Source organism: Bidens hawaiensis, unplaced genomic scaffold (assembly GCF_021521415.1).
Source record: "Bidens hawaiensis isolate Kalapana, Puna unplaced genomic scaffold, B.hawaiensis_p1.1 tig00001685_1, whole genome shotgun sequence".
NCBI classification, from domain to species: Eukaryota; Viridiplantae; Streptophyta; class Magnoliopsida; order Asterales; family Asteraceae; genus Bidens; species Bidens hawaiensis.
The window spans coordinates 3523165-3532404 of NW_027491095.1; positions in this window are offsets into that span (position 1 = coordinate 3523165).

Sequence of the window (9240 nt, forward strand, 5' to 3'; positions counted from 1 at the left end):
ATCCATTTAAAGCATGATTAAAAAAAAGTAAAATTCTTATTCATGATTGTTAGATGATTTTTATAATTCTCTAATTTGGTGTTATTCCTTAAGTTAATAATGTTTTAAGAAAATAAAAATATCAGCTAACAATATTCATAAATACTGTCTACGTTAGAAATGATTTAAGATAGTAGCTTTGTACATTTCAACTTTAAAATCTCATCTATGTCTCTTAACAATGTTACATTCTACAAAGACTAAAATTTATGGACAATAGATTACCTTTATTAAAGTTTAGGAACAACATTGTAAATTATTTAAAGTTCAGCGGTATTATTTAAACATATCTATTTAAAGTTATGCATCCACACTCCACAGGTTAGTCAAAGAATGTTACTATAGCAAATGAGGTGGCATAAGTTCTCCTATTATATAGGGTGAATATTGTAGAACTTCCAAGGCGCTGATGGGATGGTGGGTATGGACTAACGATTAATCTGGGTTGGAATTTAAAGAGAATGTCGTTTTAAAGAGCTAATGCCCGACTTTGGTGTTTTGCTATGTATTTCTAGTAAACCCACGTGTTTTGGACACCCAACCTTACATGCCTAACAATCATACACACACGGAACATCATATGAGAACTTTAGATTATGTGTTAATCCAATTGAATGGTATTAAGTTGCTAAACACGTGATTATTGGTGAGGTTTTGTTAGAAGACATTTGATTAAAAACTCAAATCAAAATGTTTATAATAATTATCTGAAAAGATGAATAACGGTAATCTGCTGAACTATAAATTTGCAATCATATCAAACAGTATTCTGAATCGTTGTTTTGAAAACCTATAGTGGTAAAATAAAAAGTTTCAAACCAATCTAAAATGTGTGTAGCCTATAACTTGACTAATCAGTGCAGGATGTCAAGGAATAGTCGCTATCGAACACATGAACTGATTTTTGAGTTTTGTTGAGAGAGCCGAATGTCTAAAAAGTTTAGTTCTTTGTTTAAAAATTTCTTTATTTACAAATTAACAAATATATATATTTATATTAACGTTTGAAGGGAAAATGTGAACCGAATTATTGTACCATGTTGATTTACTCTTTCTTAGAGAGAATATGTCAAACTACCCTGAATATACGTGTGCACAAACACATAACATATAACATATATAAGTATAATTGAGGCTGAATCTTTAGTTTTTATTTCTTTCACTAATAATGCTTCTAATATCAGCAATAAGCATAAACTGAAAATGCTTTGATGACCGATAAGCCCAATTGAACCCAACTTCTTGCATCTATCAAAAGTCGTAAGCATTGAGAGAACTCGGATTTGGGGAAACATGTCCAAACCTCTAGTACTCGTCTTAGCCTCAACCTTCGCATGCACGATGTCAGTTCTCAAAGCCCAAATCCATAAAAAAGTCACAACAATACACCATGAAAAGTTTTTGTTCACCAAATTGATTTTCTGACGTTTTTATACGATGTGATAAAATGAGAAGTTAACAACTTTATTACTCGGGTTTAGAGTATTGTCAGAATTACCATGCTTTAAGTGCACTTTCTTAGTTTATGCCCAAATCTTGTTTGTAACAAAATGACAATTGATCGAATCAAAAGCCTTTGGAAAATATACTTTTAAGGCAATCGTTTCATTCCGACTTTAAAATCAAAGCGTATTTGCCTATCCTTCCTCTAAGTAATGTAGTTGGGTTTTGACTCATTAGTTATTATACATCTTGTATACATGTTCAATTAGGCTAATTGGACCGTAATAGTTATAAGGTTACTTAATTTTCATATTTTGTGTGTAATATTCTACTGATATGAAGATCGGTTAAAGAGTTAGAAGACAACATGTATACAAATCAATTGTACGAAGAAAAAATAAACTTAAAATTACTTTATATTCTTTTTGTGGCTCGTATATTATAGACGTAGACATGTTAATGGGCCAAACACTTTTAACAAATGGCCACATGTGGTTTACCCAATTCTTAAACCTACGTTCCTACATTTGAAGCTAACTTTGACTTTAAATATATGTTTCCTATTTATATGAGAAATATATATATATATATATATATATATATATATATATATATATATATGGTGGGGTAGTGGAGTGTGTATAAGAACTGTAAAAACTAAGAAGTAATTTGTTGCGTTAGATATTTTGATCTGATGGTGGATATGAAAAGTGTGTTTAATTTTAGTTGTGGTGTGTTTATTGTGCGATGTGTTTTGTTAGATCTAACGGTGAACACACACTTTCAACACTTTTTAGAAAAAAATTACTTCTTATTATAATCTCTCTCTCTCTCTATATATATATATATATATATTACAACACACAAACAGAAAAGAGAAAACTTTTGTGATTAAAATATTCCTTAAATTTGAGGAAAAGGCGATGAGTTCAAAATCAAGGCTCTAGCCAGGGGATTTCGGGTAGAGAATTTGGGAAAACCCGGCCCGTTGCGTTATTTTTGTCCATCACTTATTGTGCTTATAATTTATAGGGCTGGCAATTCGTGTCTTAACATGTTAAAAAGGTTTGAAACGACGCGTTTACCAAAAGTATCAAACATGAACACAACTCGTTTAACTACTTGATATGACATGACTATAAGACAACTTTAAGTTTCATGTACCAATAAAGGAAAATGATAGAGTCTAGCCTATTAATTTTAATTATTTAAAAAAAAAAATCAAATACCACATTTTTTCTATTAAATGGTCTTATCGTGTCTTAAAAAGGTACCCAATTGTCAACTCTAATAATTTCAGACCTACCCATCAAATTATGCTATTTTTTTGGTTTGGTCATTTTCTAACTCAATATTCTTTATATAGTTCGTCAAGTGAGTTTACTTTATTACTTCGAATCTTGTAGTAGAGGTTAAGTTTACATCTGTACGTCCATTATCACCTTGATACCTTATTTTCTTTTATCACAAGCAAGCTTGTGACTTTATTACTTTGAATCTTGTACGTAGTTGAGGTTTAAGTTATACATTTGTACATACTTCATCACCTTAGTACCTTATTTCCTTTTATTACATCTTGCATTCTTGCTCTCTATAGATTAGATTATATACTTTTTTTCGAAACACACCATCATAATACCTGAAATAATCTATGAGACTAGAAAGTATATATCAACCATGTTTTTAAGAGTTATTATCTCTACTATATATAATGAAGGAGTCAAAAACCTCTTAAATTTTAAGAGGTATAAGATTTATTGCTAATTGTACAACATACAATGCATAAGATTATGAAGTTTTAGGGGTAATGTGGTCTTTTGTAACTTCATGAACGGTTAACATTACTCCATTCAAATATAGTTACAAATATGGTCATTTTACTTCAATCAAATTATGTTAATTTTGTAGTATAGTTACATATAAAACCCTTTATCTTTATCCATTTATTTGACAAGTTTATTTCTAATTTTTATTTCTTTTATATCTTCAAATATATTATATATAGAAAAAAACCGAATTCACCATTGTGACGCGCTTATTTTTGTCTACGTTTTGATATAAAAAAGTTTCAACACCTATGTGTAATCTATAATGTACAAGTTAATAGAGCATTAATGTACAAGCAAATAATGCAATAATGAACCTATAACATGTTACACATATAACCCATGTTCTCCTTTTACTTTACCTCAAATATACAATTACAAAACCAGTCCTTCCAATTATACCACATTTCAAATTACAAAATTTAGTGTCTTAACTTAATAATTATATGTCATTGACCCTTATAATAAATAAATCGTATAATAAATGTGAATTGATTTTGTTAATATTTCATTTTTAACATGACATTTAATGCAATTATTATAACATAAGTTTGAAACAAATTATTGATATTATTATTGCATGATCAAAATTAATAACATAAAATCTTGTTTTTCGTAATTACTATACATTCCATGAACCTATAATATGTTTTAACATCAAGTGAAACCTATTTTCATTAGATTATATCAAGAAATATTAGCATTAATTTTATATAAGTTTGTAACTATTGTAACATGTTAAGCTTTTATCAAGGAACTGAATTGAACTAACATGGCTCAAGTTTGTCTGAGACGAGTCTTAACTCAAGTTTGAACATAAAAAAGATAAGCTCAAACTTAGAGATATTAAGAAAATCGAGCTCAAAATATATAACGTGCCACTTTATTATGGTTACTTAAAAAGATGTTAAAAAACATGTCACTTATATTAAGTTTTACTTTGTATGCTGATCTTTAACAAACATAAAATGGGAAGTTATGATGACAAAATGAGTAAAAAAAACATCTAAAAACAACGTTGAAAACTTAATGTAACATCACGGGAATTTTGGGCCAAAAATGACAACTCTCCAAAGTTAAGCGACTAATCCTGCCAAATTCAAACTCCAAAGTTAAAAATGAAAAATCTGTTTTCTTGTCCTATCGCGCTACGCGATGGGGACAAGCCATCGCGTATCGCGATGGGGCTTGGTCAAACCTTCTGGAAGGGTCAACAGCGCTACGCGATCGCTGGTTGAACCTACGTCATCGCGTATCGCGATGACGTGTCCCGACACCTCTAGCATAAGACTGCCACGCGTCCACACATGGCACACCTCTCGCCACGTGTCCCGACACGTGGCAACACGTGGCACACCGTCTGCCACGTAGCAACACGTGGCAGACCTACGTGGTGACGATGCAAAGCTACATCGCGCTACGCGATGGATGACAAGGAGCCTATCGCGTATCACGATAGGATCCAAATTTTTGCCTATAAATAGCAGGTTCGGGGTCTTCACAATTCACACAAAACTCAGCTTACAACTCTCTCTCTAAACATCTCTCTAAACCTCGAAATTCGTTCCAACGATCCACCTCGAAAACCGTGCCCCGATTCCTCGATAAACGTGTCATACCTCGATATTCGTACCACTCCCCGACGACGTTCCGAGCAAGAAGGTGTGTCGTTCTTACAACCCGACGATCACCTCGAAGTGTGTGCCGAGAAGATTTGGTGTCTCGATTTGCGTGCCGAAGTGAAGTGGCAATCAAAGCGAGTGTTGAAAAGACTAAGCGGCATAGAAGAGCTGCTCGAGTATCTAGAAAATATTAAGCCGAGGAAAGGTAAGACTTACTACCCGACTAAAATAATAATAAAATATTATAAAGGCTTAATGCCCTAAGTCGGAATTATGCTCGATGTTTATGGAAAGAAATTATATAACAAAGAAAAGAAAATAAAGAAATATGAAAGTGTGTGTGTATATATATATATATATGTGTGTGTGTGTGTGAAATATATATAATTATTTGCTATGAATTTATATAAGTAATAAAGGATATTCTTATATGATAAAATAAAGGAATACGTTTCTTAGAAAAGAAGAAACGTCGGGTTTTTATAATAAACTAAATGTTTATAAATATTGCTTTTAAAACTAAAGGTTTTAAAGTAAAAGAAATGAACTAAAGGTTCATCGAGGTAATAAGACTAAAGGTCTTAAGCCGGATTGTATATCCGACTAATAAAAGTTATACTCGTACTATAGGTGCGAGATAGCAAGAAAGATTACGCAAGGACGGTGTTGGAAACCGATCCACTTTACAAACTTGTTTTCAAATAAATAAACGTGTTATGTGCAAAATTTTACATGAGACTAAGTGTCTCTATAAACATTATTAATAAGAGTAAAAGCCTAGCCCTTAGGTTGTAGTATACGTTTGTCTGGATCTTTACGTATGTGGTAAAATGCGGTGGGCCATCGCACCACGCCTGGTCACGACCTCCAGCCACGATGGGCCGAACCAAAGTATGTTCAAGTGAGAATGACCTTGTGTATATTTATGGTACCTAAGTACGTCGGGACGCTGCGGTGTCTTGCTGGGGTGACCTAGGTAGAGGCTCGAGTTTATAATGATGTTGTTTTAACTTTGTTATTCCTAAGCCAAGATGGGTCGAGGCACGCATAACCCTCGATGGGTAACAAAGTGAAAGAAAATGTTTTCGCGTCAGCATATTCACCAGCATTCGTTGCTGACGTATTTTTATAACATTTTGCAGGTAACCAAGATTAGAGCTAAGGGACGAAGGCTCAAGAATCCGATGGCTCGGATAATTTTTGTTAAATGTTAATATAACTAAAATGGTGGTTTTGTAAACTTAAAACAAGTAAACACAAATGGAACTTGTTTCCATCTTTTGTAATGTAAATATTTTATAACTTTGATCCTTATATTTTATAAGTCTTCCGCTAATTAACCGTAACTCTGATTTATTTACAAATATGGTACCAACTATCGAGTCACACGCCTAGGCCTAGTATGGGGGTGTGACACTTAACACGTAAAAGTCATATAACAACTTTTAACAGAGATAAGTTCACGTGCTAACTTTGAATAAAATTATGAAAATTTTATAAAATGGCATAGCGTAATGTATGACCACTATAAAATCACATGTTACATAAATTTACGTTAAACTACATCTTATTCTCTTATGTAATGGTCACAAGGGAAAGAATAAACATTGGTGAAGTAAGTAGCCATAATGTAATGTGCAATTCATGTAGAGTTACTGTATCAAGTCATATAATATAAAAGAGTGAAGTGTTTCACTTAAATCTATTTTAAAAATGTAGCATATCAAATCCATTTTAGCTAGCTCGAATTGTATCATAGCCAAATTGAAGTTCTAAGTATTTTTTTTGTTATTTTTAGTTTTATATTAATTGTAATTTTTTTTCTTTTTGAAGTGTAAATTCATTATAACTTAGTTGACTACTATGAGCTCAAACTATCTATGATTTATTATAGATTATGTTGTAATGTTAATAGGTTATTGTATAAATAAAGAGAGAAAATAATTGAATGATAAAGGAGGAAAAGTTAAAATTTTGTTAAATATTTAAATCACAAAAAATGCTTATAATAAATGTGTTATCCCAATACATATATGTCATCCCTTTACCACCAAAACTACAATTACCAGAATAATTTTATCTTTATTTAAGTTGATTTTTTAATTTGTTTGAAAATATTGCATTATATAGGGTTTGAATCATTTACCTTATATTACACATATTAAACACTTTACCACTCAATCAAAGTAGGAATGACTTATTTAATTTGAAATCTTTGCGCTCGATGATCTTTGATTTTTCAAATAGGACAACTTTTTTTTAGATATTTGTAAATTTACATAGCTATACTATATATAATGCAGGAGTGGTGGACCATTTAAAACTTTTTTATATGACACCCATGTAATGCTTATAAAATAGATATAAACATTCATGCTATTAACTTAAAAACTTTAATAACTAATAAAAACAAATAATATTATGAATTGTTGTAACATATTGCACGAATAACAAAACTAACAAAAATACTATACAAAATATTACGAGATGATTGATAAATCAACATAAACGAGTATAGCGTTGCAAATTGCTGATGCTGCGCCGCAGCATCGCGCGGGCACACAACTAGATAATATACATATGCACTACTAGAAACAAATATTGACCTATGATCCCCGATTCAAATCACATTTAAAAACAAACCTACCTAACAACTTTATGTCACAATATAAAAACTTCACTTGTCCATTGATGTCTTATGTTTAACCAAATCTTTTAAATGATATTTATGGGTGCAATTTTGATTTTTTTTTAGCAGAAGAGTTCTGGACATTCGGGATCACGCTGACAAATAAATCACATTTTCGCTTGATAAATAAAACATCGTGACCTGGCCCACCCATCCAGAAGGGAACACAATTGGGAAACCTCATGGCTCAACCCGAAACAACGTGCTTCAGGTGAGACTCTAACCCACAACCTCTAATAAAGAAAATCATGGGCTTATCACTGGACCAATAGGTCTCTAGTTATTTATGGGTCAAATTAGAGCCATTTGTTATATGATTTAATATTCCGACCGATCAAATTTTCTATTAACGGTGATAATAAAAAGCGTCGATTTGTTTAAGTTTGTGCTTTAAAATTTCACCTGTAAAATAGTTAAAACAAATATAAAAAAGTTTTCTATCACAACTCGTAATTAAATTTTTTTATAACTTTGAAGTTTTCATTTTGTTTCTTTATGGACACAACTTTACATCCCAAAAAACGACATCTGGCGGGCTCGAAATGAAGTTGATTTTCAAAGGGAAGTTAACAGAAAAGATCTCATTTTCAACTCTCTTCTTATTTATTCATTTTCATGGATTGGACTGAGTGGTTTAAAAATCTTCCTCTTTAATGTAACTATTTGTGATTTTGTTGATAGCTTTTGCTAGTTTTGGTTCAATAAAAGTTGTTCTAAAAAAACATCTAAAGAGAAGACAAACGGACAACAAACTGCGTTGCTATCCACTAGCCCTTTTTTAATGAAAGAATTAAGTCTTTTGAAAAGTGTATTCATAGATCTTGGGTTAAAAAAAAAAACTGATTGTCACTATTGATTTTTTAATTGAATATTATTATAATTATTTTGATCCAGATAATCGAATAAGAATGCAACACACACAACAACAATTTGCTCAATGTGAAACATACCACATAAATGAAAAGGCATGTAAGCGTAAACATGTTTCACAACCCAAAATACCAGTAACAAACCATAGTATTCACATTGCAACATTTCCTTATTTAGATTCATTTCGAATATCGACAAGTTCCTTAATCGAGAGGATTAGATACGATGCCAAGTAGTTTCGGGTCCCTGTCTTATTAGCTCGTTAAGTAGTTTCTTAATCAATAGAAATAGATACGAAGGGAAAGTTTGTAATTGATTTAGAATATTGGTTTATTAAAATGTGTAATTGAATGATTATATACGAAGGGGGAATAATATTAGATACGAAGGGAAAATATGTAACTGATTTAGCTCATTTATCATCCGACACAAATAATGCGTCCGGTGTTGATTAGCGCGTCATGCGTCTGTGAGGCGTCCGACTATGGTTACACGTTCGACACTAATTACGTGTCTGAAGCAGATAACGCGTCTAATGCTAGTAAGGAGTTAGACGCTAGCTACACGCCCAACACATGTTAACACATCTGACATTGGCAAAATACTTTAGTGAACATATGGGTAAATGAATATTCAATAAGTTAATTTTATTGAACGCATAAATATATAATTTGTATGTTTTAGCAAGGTAAATATCTAAAATTTATTATTAAAAATAAGGATAAGGCAGTCGGTTAATAAAATAGTTCTA